The sequence below is a fragment of the Palaemon carinicauda genome, chromosome 1 (assembly GCF_036898095.1).
Source record: "Palaemon carinicauda isolate YSFRI2023 chromosome 1, ASM3689809v2, whole genome shotgun sequence".
Classification (NCBI taxonomy): Eukaryota; Metazoa; Arthropoda; class Malacostraca; order Decapoda; family Palaemonidae; genus Palaemon; species Palaemon carinicauda.
In genome coordinates this window covers 134236938-134255351 of record NC_090725.1, presented here as the reverse complement: position 1 = coordinate 134255351, position 18414 = coordinate 134236938, and the positions used below count along the sequence as shown (strand labels likewise).

General features: G+C 40.2%; 1 protein-coding gene across 1 annotated transcript in view; it reads left to right on the top strand.

Annotated features, from left to right (window-relative positions):
* LOC137651769 (uncharacterized) overlaps positions 1-18414 on the top strand; it is a 314564-nt gene that overhangs the window by 208379 nt on the left and 87771 nt on the right. The gene's annotated exons all lie outside the window — the stretch shown is intronic.

Sequence of the window (18414 nt, the reverse complement as noted above, 5' to 3'; positions counted from 1 at the left end):
GCCAAGTATTGGCTTTTAGTGGTAATTTTCCTTAAACACTGGGTATCATAAGGACATCATCATCATATTTCTAGTGTATTTAGTAAACAGTGGTGAGCCTGTTCATTCGTTCGTCCGTTCGGATTGCTCGCATGTACAGCCGAGCCCATTCCTCAAAACCAAAAAAATATACACTATGTAACAAATGCCCACCTATGATTAAGACATTCCACATTAATGGTACAAGTCTTTCTTCAGGCCCGGTGGCTTGTGACAGAGTTTACAATACCCAGGAATTTGTAGACGAGGTCATAGGTCGGCAACCACCGTCCTACTTCCTGCGACTTAAATTAACCTCATTAAGGGATTTTGACGAAGGAAAAATCTATTTCTGGGAGAGAGACCCGTGTCGCCCAGTGAAATGCTCCTTAAGCACCATTTCTAAGGTATATAACTGCTATATATTACCAGAGAAAAAATTGTATAGGGATGCCAGGTTGAACCCAGCTCGCTCACCTATATAAGGTGTCGATATAATACTGGGGCGCGATAAATCATAACCAGAGGCCTCGACTATTTAGATATCTCCTGTCAAAATCCCCGAACAGCGAGATGCCGTTCAACATCCCACCACTATTAGCAATCCCACACCAGTGACGTCACTCCTTATAGCACCCCAGATTGGGGCCCAATTAGGGAGGGACGGGTGGGTTCACTGGGCGACACGGGTCTCTCGCCCAGAAATAGATTTTTCCTTTGTCAAAATCCCTTTTCTGGGCTCCGACCCGTGTCGCCCAGTGAAATCGTACCAGAGAATGGGGACCCAATATGGCTAACTACCTGAAGAGGGAATAACACAAAATAACAGAGCTGATGAGTTTAATATAAAAAAAGAGGGATGTGGAAACCCGTAAAAATAGATCAACATGTATATGACAGTGATAAAAAGACATGGGAAACAATCAATAATGAAACCCGTAGGTAGAATGCAACAGATATGAATAGTGGGAATCCAGCTTGGTAATCAATAATGCAAAATAAAATCAGCTCGGGGATTAAGAACAAGTGTAATGAAAACAATTCGTGAAATTGAACAATTGAATAATAAAATAATTCACCATAAGGGTGTATACAGTGAACCCTCGTTTATCGCGGTAGATAGGTTCCAGACCCGGCCGCGATAGGTGAAAATCCGCGAAGTAGTGACATCATATTTACCTATTTATTTAACATGTATATTCGGACTTTTAAAACCTTCCCTTGTACGTAGTACTGTTAACAAACTACCCTTTAATGTACAGAACACTTAATGCATGTACTACAGCACCCTAAACTAAAACAGGCACAAATATTAAAGGCAATTTTATATCATGCGTTTCCTAAACACCTAAAAAGCACGATAAAAAATGGCAACCAATGTTTTGTTTACGTTCATCTCTGATCATAATGAAGAAACAAACTCATTTAGTGTACACATATATGTATAGGTTAGTTTTTGCATCGATTATATTGATTATACAGTATGTTGATTTTGTTATTACCAATGTTTTACTTAATTTTTCTTAGGACTTCCAAATGAAATGTTTTTCTTTATTACGCCGCCTGAAACCACGGCGTCATAAAGTACTGTACGCTCAGTAAACAACCACGCTCAGAACAAACAAGGCATTTAACGCGCATGATGAAAGTGATAAATAATGATACAGTATTTACAGTAAAAGCATTTACAAAATATGTTACCTTACAAATATAATTTACCGTATCTATATAAAATCATACAGTACTGTACAGTACATATTGTACGTAGCAAAGCAGGAAAACAATTTACGAGAGAGAGAGAGAGAGAGAGAGAGAGAGAGAGAGAGAGAGAGAGAGAGAGAGAGAGAGAGAGAGAGAGAGAGATTGTTTTACGTACGTACTGTAAATGTAAATTTTAAACAAAAAAAATCAATTTAAGAGAGAGAGAGAGAGAGAGAGAGAGAGAGAGAGAGAGAGAGAGAGAGAGAGAGAGAGAGAGAGAGAGAGAGAGAGAGAGAGAGATTGTTTTACGTACGTAAATGTAAATTTAAAAAAAAAAAAATATGATAGGTTACAACATGTAGACTTTTAAAACCTTCCCTTTAACTTAATGCATACAGTACTAAACTATAAAACAGGCACAAATATTAAAATGTTAGAATATTAAAGTAAAAAATAAAGATTGTTACTGTACTCACCACGAAAGAAGTTCAAGAAAAACTTGAATGATGATGGCGATGAATTTGCTGCACAGTAGAAATGATGATGATGAAGCTGATGATGTGTTCTACTGTGCAGCCAATGATAGTATTTTACGTCTCTTCAGACGGAGGTGTCTTTTCCTGGGACACCTCTTCAACTTCTTCCTGGGACACTTCTTCAATTTCTTCCGAAGGCATAGTAGCAGGAGGAACTGGCTCTTTTTTGCGAGGCTGGAAGAACATTGTGATCGGAAGTTGTTGCCGCTGCTTCTTTTTTCGATCTAAGAGCATCCTGTAGGGAGTCATGATGTCATCGACCTTGTTGGAGAATTGCATAGACCGAACCATATCTTCGTCCCACTCTTGCAACATTTCTTTCAACTCCTTCGCATGGTTGCAGGCTTTGGCAAGCCGTTCTAATGTTAAGCCTGTTTCTTCGACATTTTCTTGGGTCTCTTCCTGGGTTTCACTCTCTTCTTCGCTTGCCAATTTCGTCAGGTCTTCGAGGTCTGCGTTAGTTAGGGGCTGGGAATGACAGCCCAACAACTCGTCGACGTCTTCAGTCGTCATGTCGCCAAACCCGTCACCTCCAATTATGGCAGCCAACTGCACAGATTTGCGTATTGCAGAGTGTTGGATTTAAGCAGGTGTAAATTCGTCGTCGTCGTAAACAATCTGGGGCCACAACTTCTTCCAGCTCGCATTCACGGTTGCAGGTTTCATCTCTTGCAGTGCCTTCTGAATATTCTGCAGGCACGTGGCTATGGTGTACTGCCGCCAGTACGCCTTCAAGTTAAAATCTTCATCCTCATCATCTTGGGCAGCATCCACACACGCAACGAGGTCAGCCAAGGTATTCTTCGTGTAGAGGGCATTGAACGCCCTGATAACCCCCTGGTCCATCGGTTGAATTGATGATGTGGTGTTGGGTGGCAGGAACTCGACCTGAATGCCCTCATGCGACAGATCAGTTGCGTGTCCACCAGCATTATCCATAAGGAGAAGGATCTTGAATGGCAAGCCCTTCTCTACGAGATATTTGCTGACTTGCGGGATGAAACACTGGTGGAACCAGTTGGTGGTCAGCATCTTTGTAATCCATGCTTTTGGATTATGCATCCAGTACACGGGAAGGAGATTATTCAAAGCACGAGGATTTTTCGACTTATAAATAAGCCCCGGCTTTAGCAAAAATCCAGCAGCATTGCCACACATCACGAGGGTAACGCGATCCTTGAATGCTTTAAAGCGTTGTAGTAAACTCGGTTCCTTGGTTGAGACGTGTGAGAAAATGGTAAAAAGACTGCTCTTTGGTTCTATCAAGAATTGGGTTTTATCTTTTGCAGAGTTTGAATTTATTGTAGAACACACTAAACATCTGGTTAATAAGCGCCCTATTGCATTTAAAAATGGATTGAGGGAAGCTAATGTTAATGATGTACCCGAACCTATAACCCCAGAGAAATTTTTAAGAGGATACGATACTCTTTCTTTAAACCTGATCCAAACTGGCAAACACCAGTTAGTTCAACTAGTCGTATCAATGATGAGTTTGAGAAACCTTGTAAAGTTAGGCAAAATTTGATTGAGAATTATCATTCGGAGTTTCTAGGAACACTTGTATCACAAGCAGTTGATAAGAAGGATAGATACCGTCCAGCCCAGCAACATAATATTAAGGTAGGGGACATAGTCCTTTTATAGGAACTTAACACTAAACCTAGCAGCTATCCTATGGCTATTGTCCAGAAACTAGAAGTCAATAGCAATGGTGAGGTAACTAGAGTGACCCTTTTAAAGGGTAAGACCAAGGAAATTATATAACGTCACATCTCGACTTTAATTCCTTATCTAGAGGTAAAGTATTTGGGTGAAGACGACTGTATCTCTACTCCTGATGTTGAACAAGATAATGACACTAATAATCTTCGCATTTGCAGGAAGGCTGCGATATTAAGTGAGCAGCAAACAAGAGAATATTTGAATATGTAGATTAAGTATGACTGAATTTTTATACCATTTACATATTAAATTGTATCCCTGGCATGCAATGTCCAGAAAATTACAAATATAATTCGTAACTTTCCATTTTTGTTTGTATTAACCGCATATTTTGATTCAAAGGGAGTAAGTGGTTGTTTGATAGTTTTAAGTTGGTATTGAATTCGCTTGTTTTTCATTTTTTAACCGTCTTCCATTGGTTCCCTTATTACCTTGTTATAACTATACAAGCCGATATGGTTATGTATTGAAAGACAGAAGCAGAGACATCACTCCGTCCGCAGTATGGCAGTAACTCCTCCTCTATTCCTCATTCCTCTAAGCCTTCTGTGAAATTACTAATCTTCGTGTTCAAGTGTTTTTCGCAGATGCGTTTCTTCGTCGATAATTATACAGTGAGGAATATAAACAATATGTGGATGTTGTAAAACCCCCATTGGACCACTGGATAGCTTCTTCGATTAGTTTGCCACGACCATGTGCCACCTTAAAGTATTGTTGAAAGGTTAAGGGCTTCACATGTTCTTCTCAAAGTAAAGCCGAGTCTCATGGTCACTGATAAAATCATGAATTATGTTGGCACCTGCAACAAGCTGAGAGCCTAGGTCACTGACAACAATCTGTGGTACTCCATAATTAAAACAATGAAGTTGAAATGATCTTAAAAAATCCTTGACCGAGAGGTCATTACATATCCTGAGATCAATTCCTCGACTCCAAGTACATGCAAAAATAAGTAACTAAACCTTTTCCATCTTGGAGACACAAGAATTGATCCAATGAAGTGAGCATATTGAATCAGTACACAACAGCAATTCAGATATGTTAACTGGCTTCACACACACATCACCTGTAAGGTCTCTGTGTAACTCCATTAAACTTTCAACACCAAATAAAACTGCATTAAGTTCCAATGACGGAATCGACTTATTCTTCAAATGTGTATTAACCATACGGTTTTTAGCTTGTAGGAAACAACACTGATTTGTCTCAATGTGACATATAAAAACCGTCCCTAGGACCAACAAACCAACAAACCTTGGCACTCAGATTATGGGGGAGGAATTTGCCTGCCTACATAAGTTTTTCCATTCACGAACCAAGTCATTATTAAGAGGTTTGTCCCAATCAAGATCTTTACAACATTGGAGCCTGTGCATGAATAACCTACTTCTGTTCATGAGTGGCAAATTAAACCTAAAAATATCAAACTGTGCAGCTATGGTGGTCAAAACCTCATGTTTAGTACTAGCATCAGCATTAAGATTGATAGGCTTGGTGAAAATTTCATCATTTAGCCTATTCATGTCAAACCAAACAATTTATTTTTTATAGGTGTCTCAATTTTCATATCTTTATGAATTCTACTCTGCAAAGAAATATCATTAGTTATTAACTTCTGTACTGAAAATTTAAAGGACTCGAACACTTTGGGTAAAACCGAATAAGCCCACTGAAGCGTATCAAGATTTTCACAAGAATAGGCTCCGATGTCCATGTATGTTAATGAATAGATCAACCTCTTACATGGACAGCGGAGCCTATTCTTGTGAAAATCTTGATACGCTTCAGTGGGCTTATTCGAGTCCTTTAAATTTTCAGTACAGCAGTTAATAACTAATGATATTTCTTTGCATAGCGTGCTTCTTGCCCAAGACCCTTGCTGAACCAGCTCCAGATTCTTCTGAGGGAGGTGAAGGTGTTAATCTTAGAATACCAGTCAAACCATGTTTGTTTTTTGACCACCTCTGCCACCTGTAAAGAGTGGTTTGTTATTTGTGTAAGTGTCTGATGCAATTGATCAGTATTATGCCTTCTGAAGAGTTTCCTGATTCAATTGAGGTGAGTGTTCATTTCTTTGATTCGAGAGTTGAAGTACCAAGCATCTTTGTGAATTTTGGTTTGGATTTTTTTCTTGGGCATAGAAGAGGCAGCTGCTTCATTTAATTGTGAGTTTAGATTTAAGAGTATAAGGTCAGGATCTATAGGAGGATCTTCTGCATAGACATCTGCTTAAGATGTCAAATGCCGTTCAAATAGATCCCATTTTGCGAGAGTCAGGGTTTCATCTACGAGGAGGAGAAGGGTCAGGTAGTTTCTCCACGTGAAGAGAGAAGACAATGCCGAAGTGGTTACTGGTGAGCACAGGATGCAGTCCCTATGTAGAGTTGTTGCATAAATATGAGAGGCAAAGGTAAGATCCAACCTCCTGTCGGCAGTGTGAGTAGCAGTATGAACATTGTTGAGAAGTTTGATATCATTGAAATCTTCAAGTAAAGAAAAGAGATGATTTCAGGCAGTGTTAGTGCAGGAGGGGGAATGCAGGAAGGGGTGATGAACATTAAAATCACTTGATATGATAGTATCTTGAGTCTCAGCTGAAGCTAAAAGCAGATTTGCATAAAGTAAATTACGAGGAGATTTATATATGTTGTGTATTGTAAAAGTAGTGTTTGGAAGGGCAACTTGATGCTGTGTTTCAGCTTCATGACAGTGTACAGTATGTCTAGAATTCTCTTTGATGGAATAGTGTTTTTAACAAGCGTTAGTAAGCCTCGGTAATTGCCAGTGCAGTGTGTTCTATAAACTTTATAATTAGCATAGGTAAAAGAATGTTCTTGTCTAAGCAAGGTTTCCTGAAGTAAAAAAAATTTGATTTTTAGACAGCTGTCCGAGACTGAAGAAAGGCGCATTTGGATCTAACACCAATGATATTCCATGAGAAAAAGATAAGGGCGAGTCCGAGAAAATTACCTACTGAGGGCATTTGTGATGATTTTGCAAACATGCCCTATTGCCAAAGTTAGGGTGTCATTGATGACAATAGAAGGGAACAGTTTTCTAGGGAAGACAGTAATGGTTGTAGCCAACACAAGAGATCCGAAGAAGGTGGGTCGTGGGGCTGTAGGAGGTGGATTGGTATTGCAAAGGAGAAGGAAAGTGGCTTGCAGAAACAATACATGGATCAAGAGATTGGGGGTCATAAGGCACAGGAGAATTTTGGGGTGGATAGCTGGGGTCTGTAGGAGACATAGGATCATAAGGAGAGGGAGGTTGTTGTGGTATAGGAGTTTGGATATGAGGTTTTGTTTGAAGTTGAGGGTTTCTTGTATGGGGTCGAGGTAATCTTTGAGCTTTGGCTGGGAGAGCAGGTTCCTCGGAGTGGAAGGTGTGGGGTACAGGAAATCAGGTGTTGGAATTGGATTATTTAGAATTTGGGAATTATTGACTGCATCACTGCATGATTTATAGGGATAGGACATAGGTCTAGGTTGAGATTGATCATGATGTAGGGAGGGAGAAGGATGAGGAGCAGTATGTTGGGTTCTAGGGTAGGATTGATCTTTGCTGATAGCAATGCATTTTAGCCTCTCAGGGCACCTCTTATTCCAGGCGTGTTGAGCCTGATGACAAGTTGGGCAATGTGGTTGAGTGAGTTGATCCTGTTTAAATTGATTTAAGCAAAGATCAGTATACTGTAATGCATTTTGGAGCAGATGCCGTAGACTGGGTAATAGGCTTTACAATGTTCCTTATGATGACATCTAAAGTAATGTAGGGGAGGGGGAGTATAATCTTCAACCCTGAAAGAGCTCCAAAAACCAAGTTTTATGTGATTAGGAGGAGGTCTAATGATAGTGCATAAAATTTTATGGTAAGGGCTGCCATATATATATATATATAAATATATATATATATATATATATATATATATATATATATATATATATATATACATACAGTATATATATATATATATATATATATATATATATATATATATATATATATATATTTTCAAATATGTAACTTCCCTGGTAGTTACATATATATAGCTTAATCCCATTGATTCGTCGCGCGCACGGCAGACATTCAAAATTTGCGGCAATCGCCGACAGGTGAGCAGGTGGTCATACCCGTGCGCCCTCTAACTAGGTACCTGGAACCATTCCCATAAGTCCTCAGAAATTCCCTGCCGTCGTTCTAGCAACAGGTCGGAAATTCGCTCTCCTTTGTTTGGGTTTGCTTTAACTACAAACTGGTGAAGTACCCATTGTTTTGTTTTTGATGGCTTTCGCTGATATTGGATTTTCCTTTCTTTTTCACACGAATAAGATAGTTTTTTTTTTGTTGGTCCAACTTGGACAGTTTAATTTAACTTCATTTTCAAGATAGCTCCTCTGTTAGATTTTGTGTGTAGGGCTGCAAGACCAGCTTCCAAAAGCTGTGTATTTTTCTTTTGGAATATGATCGCTATGTATGTAAACTTGAAAGGGATAGGATCAAGGAATTTTTCCCCCTACTTTAAAACTAACAAACAACTTTTAAAGACATGATGGTGGAATGATATCATTCCGCCAACACTATGACGCCACAAATCATGTGACGTAAACTACTTAGTATGACTTGCAAATATGTAAATTCTTTTCTTTTTCTTGCAAGAAATGTAAAGAAAATACTAACTTACTAAGGATAAGTATTTTAATTTTTATATTGTAGGGAAATATATTATTTTTTAAGTAAATATTTTTCCTATTAGTATACTTCCTTTAGTTAATCATCAATTTATTATAGAGATTTCACTAGCGTACAGTAAATTTACGCTATGTAGTACTCTTGACGATCGTTACATTTTCACAATACTTTGTATCGTTATTTAATATTTCGATATTTAGAACCCTAATGTTAATCGTATAGCCTATTGAATTTTCATTCTAGCCCTTGGCGAAAGTGTATAATCTCTCGCAACGGGCAGGTCTAATTATGGTCTGATGTGAAATAGTGAAAAGTGCTAGTGTTCAGTGGCACGCAAGCATGACGCAGTGCAGTGGAGGGTATAGCTGCTCGGACCTGTCGTTCTCCTAGCCCTAGACCTCTTCCATGCTCCCCAACCCCTGCGAGAAGGAATGTCGAAAGGCGAAGGAAGGCGAGAGGCGTTAGCCCCCGAGCAGTCGTCCCCTCGAGCGTACCTGTTGACGCTTCTCAGGATGCTTGCCCTCGCCATGGGAAAGGTGAGGTAAAAGTGTTTTGCTCGCCGTCGGATGACGCAGCTCACAGACGAGGCTGGCGTTTTACGTTTTTCCCTTCCTGCTAGACAAGAAGAGAGTTGCTCGCACGCGAGGTGCAGCGCTCATGGACGCTCCCTCGCAGCGATCTGGACGCGTTACGTGAGGCGGCAAGGATCTTGACGCTCCCTCACAGCATGCTGGCTGCACGCAAGCAGGACGCTTCCTCGCAGCTTGCTGGATGCATGCAGGATGTATGCGAGCAGGACGCTTCCCCGCGTCAGCGATATGGACGCGTTATGGGAGGCGGCAAAGATCTTGACGCTCCCTCACAGCATGCTGGACACACGCGAGCAGGACGCTTCCCCGCGTCAAGATAGCGAACGTCATAGAGCAGGCTGGACGCATGTAGCATGCCTGTCAGAGCTTCAACGGTCCATTACGTCCCTGTTGAAGTTTACAAGTCGCAAACAGAGGAAGCTCGCAACAGCAGCAGCATGCTGGACGCACGCAAGCATGACGCTCCCTCGCAGCATACGCAAGCATGACGCTCCTTCGCAGCATACGCAAGCATGATGCTTCCTCGCAGCATGCTGGACGCATGCATAACGCTCCCTCGCAGCATGCTGGACACATGCATGATGCACGCAAGCATGACGCTCCCTCGCAGCATGCGGGACGCATGCAGGACGCACGCAAGCTTGGCGCTTCCTCGCAGCAGGCTTGACGCATGCATGACGCTCCCTCGTAGCATGCTGGACGCTTGCAGAACGCAAGCAGGCAAGACGAGGCATGTGTTTCTCCCACTCGTTCTACATCAGAGATCGCTAACCCTTTAGAGGAGATCTCAGAGGAGGAAACGCAGGAAACTCTTCATGCAGCAGATCTTAAAAGATTACTTGCAGTTCTGGTGGACTTATATCCAGAGGACTTTCAGCAGGCTGTACCTCGGAGCCCGCCCTTGCAATTTTTGAAGGGTAGACCCCAGAAATCTTCCTCTTTCAAGGAAAAAGTGCTAGCCAGATCGGTCTAGAGGGCTTTTTCGACTCTGAACGATTGGATTCTCAAGAGAAAGGAACAAGGAAGGACAACCTTTTCCTTCCCCCCTACGAGATTGGCTTCTAGATCCAGTGTGTGGTACAAGACTGGGAAGGTTCTCGGTTTGGAAGTTTCAGCCTCCTCCCAGGGAGACTTCTCCAACTCGTTGACGCCTCGCGTAGATCAGCCATGACTAAGGCCAAGGTGATGTGGTCCACGTCGGAGATGGATCACTTGCTGAAGGGCATCTTCAGAACAATCGAGGTTTTCAGCTTGATAGACTGGACTCAAGGAGTCCTCGCAGACATCACAGACGATAAGAATGAGACGCAGATGCACCTTATTGCCTGTCTCGATAAAGCTGTTAGGGATGGGTCGGTCGAACTCACAGCCCTTTTTCACAGCAGGTATTATTAAGAAAGAGCTATGCTGTTTCTTTCCTGTCGTCAGGATTAACTCTCGCTCAGAGAGCAGAGCTCATGTATGCTCCCTTGACCAAATACCTCTTCCCTTCAGAGCTAGTGAAGGACTTATCGGCAGCTCTTGCGCACAAGCAACGCAATATCTGATTACAAGGACTGCGAGGAAAGTTCTTCCGGCTAACATTTTAGCCAGGAAGGAGAAGGAAGCTCCTTCCACGCGTCAGCCCTTTTGTGGGAGAGCCTTTCTAGAAGAGGACAGAGAATGGCTGCTGGAGGACAACCTCGTAACCCGAAACAGCAACCAAAACCCAAAAAGGGAACTCAACCTCCAGACACAAGTATCCCACTACTGGCAGCAGCTCTTTAAGCAGGTAAAACCAGATGCTGTCAAAAGCAGCAATAGAAGTGGTAGAGGACCCGTCGTCAGAGGGATTTTACAACAGACTTTTTCTGGTACCCAAGAACTCGGGGGATTGGAGATCCGTTCTGGACGTAAATCCACTGAACAAGTGCGTGAGCAAAGTCAAGTTTGTTAAGGAAATATCTGCGTCAGTCCTAGCAGACACCAGACTAGGTGACTGGATGGTGTCGATAGACCTGCAGGACGTGGTTTTTTCTTGTTTCAATTCACCCGAACTACAGGAAATATCTGAAATTTGTACATCACGCTACAACTTTTCAGTTCAGAGCATTTTTGTTTTGGACTAAGAACAGCCCCTTACGTTTTCACACGAGGGGTATCGAACGTGGCTCTCTGGTTACATCTGGAATGGGTACGAATTTCGATGTACCTGGACGACTGGCTAATCAGAGCCAGGTTGTAGGAAAGTGTCTGGAGGATCTACAAGTGACTACATCTACGTCCACTTCAGTTCCATCTGTCTAGTTATTGGACAAGAGACAAGACCTAGAGACGTGGATTCCGATCCCTCTGGGATTCAGGAATCAGGGGAGTTGGTGGGACGACCCCAACAAGTTACTTGAAGGCTTCAAACTTCATCAGAAGAACCCTGACCTAGTGTTGTATTCAGACGCATCAGACGTGGGGTGGGATACAACACTGGGGAAGGGCGAGATCTCGGGTCTATGGGAAGACCATCAGAAGAAATGGCACATAAACGTGGAGGAACTGATGGCCATTATTCTAGCGCTAATACACTTCCAAGAGGAGGTCCAAAACAAGTTAGTACAGGTTAACGCAGACAACACCACAGCGTTGGCCTACATCAGAAAACAGGGAGGCACTCGTTTGAATTCCCTTTACGAGGCAGCAAGATCTCCTGCTGTGGGCAAAAGCGAACAATATACCTCTGATAACCCACTTCATAGAGGGAGAGAAGAATGTCAGAGTGGATCTTCTCAGCAGAGGAAGACAGGTTCTCACGACAGAATAGACCCTTATTCACAAGGTATGCAGCAGTCTTTGGAATCTGTGGGGAGAACCGTCAATAGACCTTTTTGCGACGCAGAGAACAAGAGGTTACCTGTTTACTGCTTTCCAGTCCCCGACCAGGAAGCAGTGGCAGTGGATGCCTTCTTCATGGAGTGGGAAGGACTAGACACGTACGCCTTTCCCCCCATTCAGGATCCTAGACAGAGTCATGAAGTTCAGGGAGTCGAACAACACCCGTATGATCATGATAGCTCCATTTTGGCCCATGAGACCCTGGATCACAGAAGTGTTGGAGTGGCTAGTAGACACCCCCAGATCATTACCTTGTCAGAACGATCTACTCAGAAAGTCACATATTGAGAGATACCATCAAATCTCCTCGCTCTCATCTAACTGCCTTTCGACTATCGGAAAAACTGGCAAGAGCGAAGGGCTTTTCGAGGAAAGCTTCAAGAGCAATCGCAGGAGTGAGGAGAACGTCCACAATCAAGGTGTACCAATCTAAGTGGGACGTGTTCAGAGAATGGTGCAGAGTTAATAACTTTTCCTCTTCCAATACCTCTCTTACTCAATTGGCAGATTTTCTGCTACATTTAAGAACACAAAAGAAACTAGCAGTATCAACCATCAAGGGATACCGCAGCATGCTAGCCTCCGTCTTCCGTCACAGACATATTGATGTGTCAGGAGACAAGGATCTCTCGGACCTTCTAAGATCCTTTGAGACTGCTAAGAGGAAGGACAACCCAACCCCATCTTGGAATTTGGATGTAGTCCTGATGTTTTTAACCTCGAGCAGGTGTGAACCTCGTGACAAGGCTTCATGGAAGGATCTTACTAAGAAGAGCCTATTTCTGGTTGTGTTGGCAACAGCCAAGAGAATAGAAGAATTGCAAGCCATTAGCAAAAAGATGGGCTTCAATGGAGAGAATGCAGTCTGCTCTCTACGACAAGATTTTCTCGCCAAGAACGAGAATCCTTCGCAATCATGGCCCAGATCCTTTACCATTCCAGGGTTATCTCATTTAGTAGGACGAGAAAAGGAGAAAAGCCTTTGTCCAGTAAGAGCCCTAAAAAATTTTATTTGCAGAGGACCAGAAACCTGAGAGGACAGGCAGATAACTTCTGGTACTCGGTAAAGACGCCTTCGCTACCCTTGTCAAAGAATGCACTGGCGTTCTTTATCAAGGATTCAATAAGGAAAGCTCACCAGAGTTGTAACGAGAAAAATTTCCCATGCCTCAAAGTCAAAGCACACAAAGTAAAAAGCTGTGGCAACTTTGATAGCTAATAGATACAACAAGTGTAAAAAAGCGATTTTGGAAGCGACATTCTGGTGAAGCAAATCAATCTTCGCAGATTGTTACCTAAATAGGTACAGACCCAATATGAGGATTGTTGTTCCCTGGGTCCTTACGTTGCCTCCGGCGCTGTACATGGAGAAGGTACTACTGCCTCTAACCTATAACCTTGTTTATATTCTTACCTTTTCTTGAACTTGTTCTCATAGGTCGTCTGTGAAGGTTGCTGCAACCTTCCACGGCCTGGGACGCAAGTCTAAGTTAGGTTTTATGGAATGTGTTTTTAGTGTGTTAATGGGTCAGGTGGTCAGATCTTTGTCCATGGCTATGCCAGGAAAGCAAGATTGGTGGTCTAGTCATGTTACGGTCAAGGACCATGTGACAGCCCCACAGAGACTTTTTACAGCCCCCGGGTGGATCGCTGGGTCTCTCAAGGAAGGCAGGTAAATGAGGCTAGAAAACTATAAAGCCAGCTTCCTTATCAGGTAGGAACCAGATTATTAATACAGCTAATTTGTAGCCATTGATAATTCTACGAATTCCCGACGGTGTTGCGGTTTTCTACCCACCACCAATGGTGTCAATCAGCTATATATATGTAACTACCAGGGAAGTTACATATTTAAAAATGATATTTTCATTTTGAAATTTTTTTTTAAATATACTTACCTGGTAGTTACATATATAAAAGTTCCCTCCCTCCTCCCCTCTGAAAACAGGGGCATGGAATTTCTAAGGACTTATGGGAATGGTTCCAGGTACCTGGTTAGAGGGCGCACAGGTATGACAATCTGCTCACCTGTCGGCGATTGCCGCGAATTTTGAATTTCTGCCGTGCACACGACGAATAGGTGGGATTAAGCTATATATATGTAACTACCAGGTAAGTATATTCAAAAATTTATTTTAAAATGAAAATACCATATATATATATATATATATATATATATATATATATATATATATATACATATTTTTATGAAGCTGGTCTAGTGTAGAGTTAATACAATACAATAGTTTATTCATGATTTATTTATATATTTCATAAGATGAGTTCCTCTCATGTAGATTTAAGTTTATTATGCAAATTACGTAAGACTCTTGTTGTTAATTTCATTGTATTCTGTATTAAAGTCAGTATTTGTAAATTTGTTATTTTTAAGAATTAACTTTTATTTCACATATTTTTGTTACGAAGTCTTACATAATCTGTTTGAGAGTGTTATGTGACCATACAATATAGGAACAAGGGCTTATGTAATGTTTCTTATATTTTTATGAGGTATTGCATCATGTTTGTGAGAGAATACGCAATTCTTTTCATATGCCATGTGCTTTGGAAGATTCTCGAGGGTCCTAGGGCTGGATTTTATCTTTTTTCTTTTACTTCGAGGACAAAGGGTGGGCGTACCTAGCTTAGAGAGAGAGAAAGAGAGTCGTCTTGTGTTGCGTGAGTATGTGTTCTAGAAAGCAATACTTGGTAACTCTTGACGCCCTTAGGCCAGCTCTCAACGCTTCCCTGATTTTTTGAAATCTTCTGGAAGTAGCTATGTTTCATATAAAGGCGACCCCAGGGTTACATAGATCAAATAGAAAATCCCAGCCTTAAGTCATAGCTATCTCCCCTCCCCCCTCTCTCATACGCAGCTCAGTGTATTGTTTTAAAAGTGTTCAATGAAATATCAGAATTTTGGTGTGACGGCTTTTTATAAACATAGTGAGTACTTATAAAAATTCTTTAGAGTTTTGTAACTGTAGTAAGGTGAAAGGTATTTGTATCGTTGTCTGGTTAGCTATATTCATTGGATGTTAAGACTAATTAAATAGAGTGTAAAATCTTATTTAAAATGAAATAAGTGATTGTATAATTTTCATAGGTATTATTGCTATTGTCTCAGTCTAAGGTTTTATTCAGATATAATATTCCAAGTGAAGTGATTATCTAATTTTCAGATTGTAACATTTTTGTCTTAATCTAAGCTTTGTTCAGAGTTAATATTTTGAGTGATTTATTTTGTTTTTATGTAAATTCTTTCAAAGTGTTGCAATTTATATAGAATATATTTACTTTTGTAAAGAGTGTATTATTTCAATCACCAGTGTTTAAATTAGTATTCGCTCATATCCTGTTAAAGAATCGAAGTAAGTTGTTTGAATAAGTCTTGAGAATAATTACCCAGTTTTATTTTGAGTGTACTTAGAGACATTTGGATATTCAGTGTTTTATATATTGCTGTCTGGGAGTTATTTAACTTTCTAAGAGTTCGGATATTAATATTTCCAAGTGTAACAGATTTAATGTAAAAGCAAACAGGTGAGTTTGTAACTAAAGAGGTTGTTTAGCTTACCAGCCGTAAAATATATAATGAGCCATCATAGTATAACAATGTATACAACATAAAAAGCCATCGTATTCCCTGTGTTGGGGAAATGCAATTTTTAGGTCTGATATTTGACAGAAAGTTGACTTGGGTTTCTCATCTCAAAAAGATAAAATTTAAATATTTAAAGATTTTATGTACGGTATTTTTAAAGTATTAGCCTATACATCATGGGGAGCAGATTATCAGACTCTCCTAAAACTGTATAAAGGCCTTATTTTATCCAAACTTTTATATGGATGTGAAATAAATTCTTCAGCTTCCACTACCAAGTTGAAGATTTTAGATTCCATTCACCATACTGGTATCAGATTAGCTACTGGTGATTTTAGATCATCCCCCATCCCTAGTCTTTTAGTTGATGCAGGTGAGTGGCCTCTGAACTTACATCGGCAGTCTACTATGATTAGATAGTGATATAAGTTACAGAGGCTTCCTAATTCACTGTCATTTGAAGCTGCCAATAGAGAGAATGGCTTTTCTTACTATGAGAATCACTCTAAAACCCCAAAACCTTATGGATTCATAGTGAAAGAACTGCTAAATAACCTGAATCTTTCCAGGAGTGGGGTACTATTTTTTAGGCTATCAGTTACCCTTCCCTGGTAACTTCCAGAGATCTATCTTTGTAATTATTACACTGGCTCTAAAGGCAGCATGATAAATGAAGAAATGTGGTCCACCTTTTTAGAACATGCAGAACAACACAGGGATTGTGGATTTATTTTTACTGACAACTTCAAATCCTGTGCTAGCATTGGATATTGGGTGTACAATTCTTGTTTTAGTTGTAAACATGCACTCCCTTTAATATCCTCTATCTTTACAGTAGATCTGTATGGTATCCTGATTGCTATTAAAAAATAGCAGTATGAAAGAGGGTAATTTTACTATTTTTAGTGATGCAAAACGTGTGTTGCAGGCATTAACGGTTTTTAATCCAACCAACCCTTTAGTTTTAAGAATTTTAGAGGGGCTCTTTTTTCGTTGCACTGCAGGTAAAGAAGTTAAGTTTTGCTGGGTCCCGGCTCATGTGGGCATGCCAAGAAATAGAGGCAGACAAATTACTTCCTTGTAGATATCTTCTTCCTAGTAATGACTTTGCCTAATATCAAAAAGTCTCTTGGTGATATTTGGCAGCGCTATTAGAATTCCTTTGATCAGAATAAGATGAAGGAAATACCAAATGCTATACCTCCATGGAAGTATAAAAATATGCCAAGAAGGTGGGAGTCTCCCCTCTGTTGCCTTAGAGTTGGCCACACACGTTTTTCTTATGAGTTCCTGATGACTGGCAGGTGTCAGCCATTTTGTGATGATTGTTTGGTTCCTCTGACTGTGAGACATTTATGTATTGAATGTCCCAGTCTTGTGGGTATTAGGAACAATTCCTATCGGAAGCTCGTGGCGAGGATGGCAGGTACATCCTCACCAAGATTCTTGGATAGAACATTTTTTATAATGCCATTTGTATTTTTAATTTTATATTAGAAGCTGGCCTTCCTACTCGTTTTTAAATGATACATTGAATTTTGAAAATTTAAATTTTGAATTATTTATTAATTTTTTTTATTTTAGTCTTTTTATCTTGGTTATTGACTGTTAACTAAGAATACTTAAGTCAGCATCGATGACCACTGATGTTATGATGCCAGATAATTACAAATTTTTCATTCATTCATTCATCCATATTCATTTTCAGCCATACATTTCTGCTTTCTCTATTCAAATCTCCTATCATCTTTTGTAATTTCTCCCCTGATTCACTAAACACAACTATGTCATCTGCAAATCTTAAATTGTTGAAATATTTCCATTTAATATTAATTCCTGCATTTTCCAATCTAAATTCTTAAAAATTACTACTAGGCATGATGTGAATTATTTAGGAGTGATGGGGTCACCCTCTCTAACTCCTTTCTCAATAGGAATTTTCTCACTATTTCTTTGTAGTTTTTAGGATTGCTGTACTTCCTGTATAGATATCTGCAAGTGTTCTAACATAAGATTCTTCTATTCTTTGTTTTTGAGGGGCTTTCATTACTACTGATGTTTTGATAGAATCAAAAGCTTTCTTATCCTGTGCTGTACATAGTGGTGTGTCATACTTTGTTGATTTTTCCATTAGCTGGTTTATTACATGGATATGGTCAGTTATCGAATACCCACTTTTAAAACCTGCCTGCTCTCTTGGTTCATTAAAGTATAGCTGTCTTTTTATTCGGCCCTATATGATCTTTGTAGATATTTTATATATTATGGAGAGTAAACTTATTGAGTGGTAATTTTTCAGGTCTCTTGTGTCTCCCTTTTTGTGAATTAGTATAATGATAAAGTTTTTCCAAGCTGTAGGTATATAGTATTTTTGCAGACGTTTGGCGTAGAGTTCAGCCAGTTTTACTACTACGAAATCTCCTCCATCTATTATTAAATCAGTTGTTGGGCCATCTTCTGCTTCTTTGCCTCTTTTCATGACTTTTAATGCTTTCTTTACTTCTCCTACTGTTACGTTTGGTACCAGCTCAGGTGTTTCATTATTTTAAGTTATTTCTTATAACACTATTGTATAGTATTGCATAGAAATTGATATTTTTATCACTCAGTCTCTGTTGTGGATAATATTTCCATTTTCTTCCTTCAAAGCAAATATCTGTTGGCACCCTGTTCCAAGTCG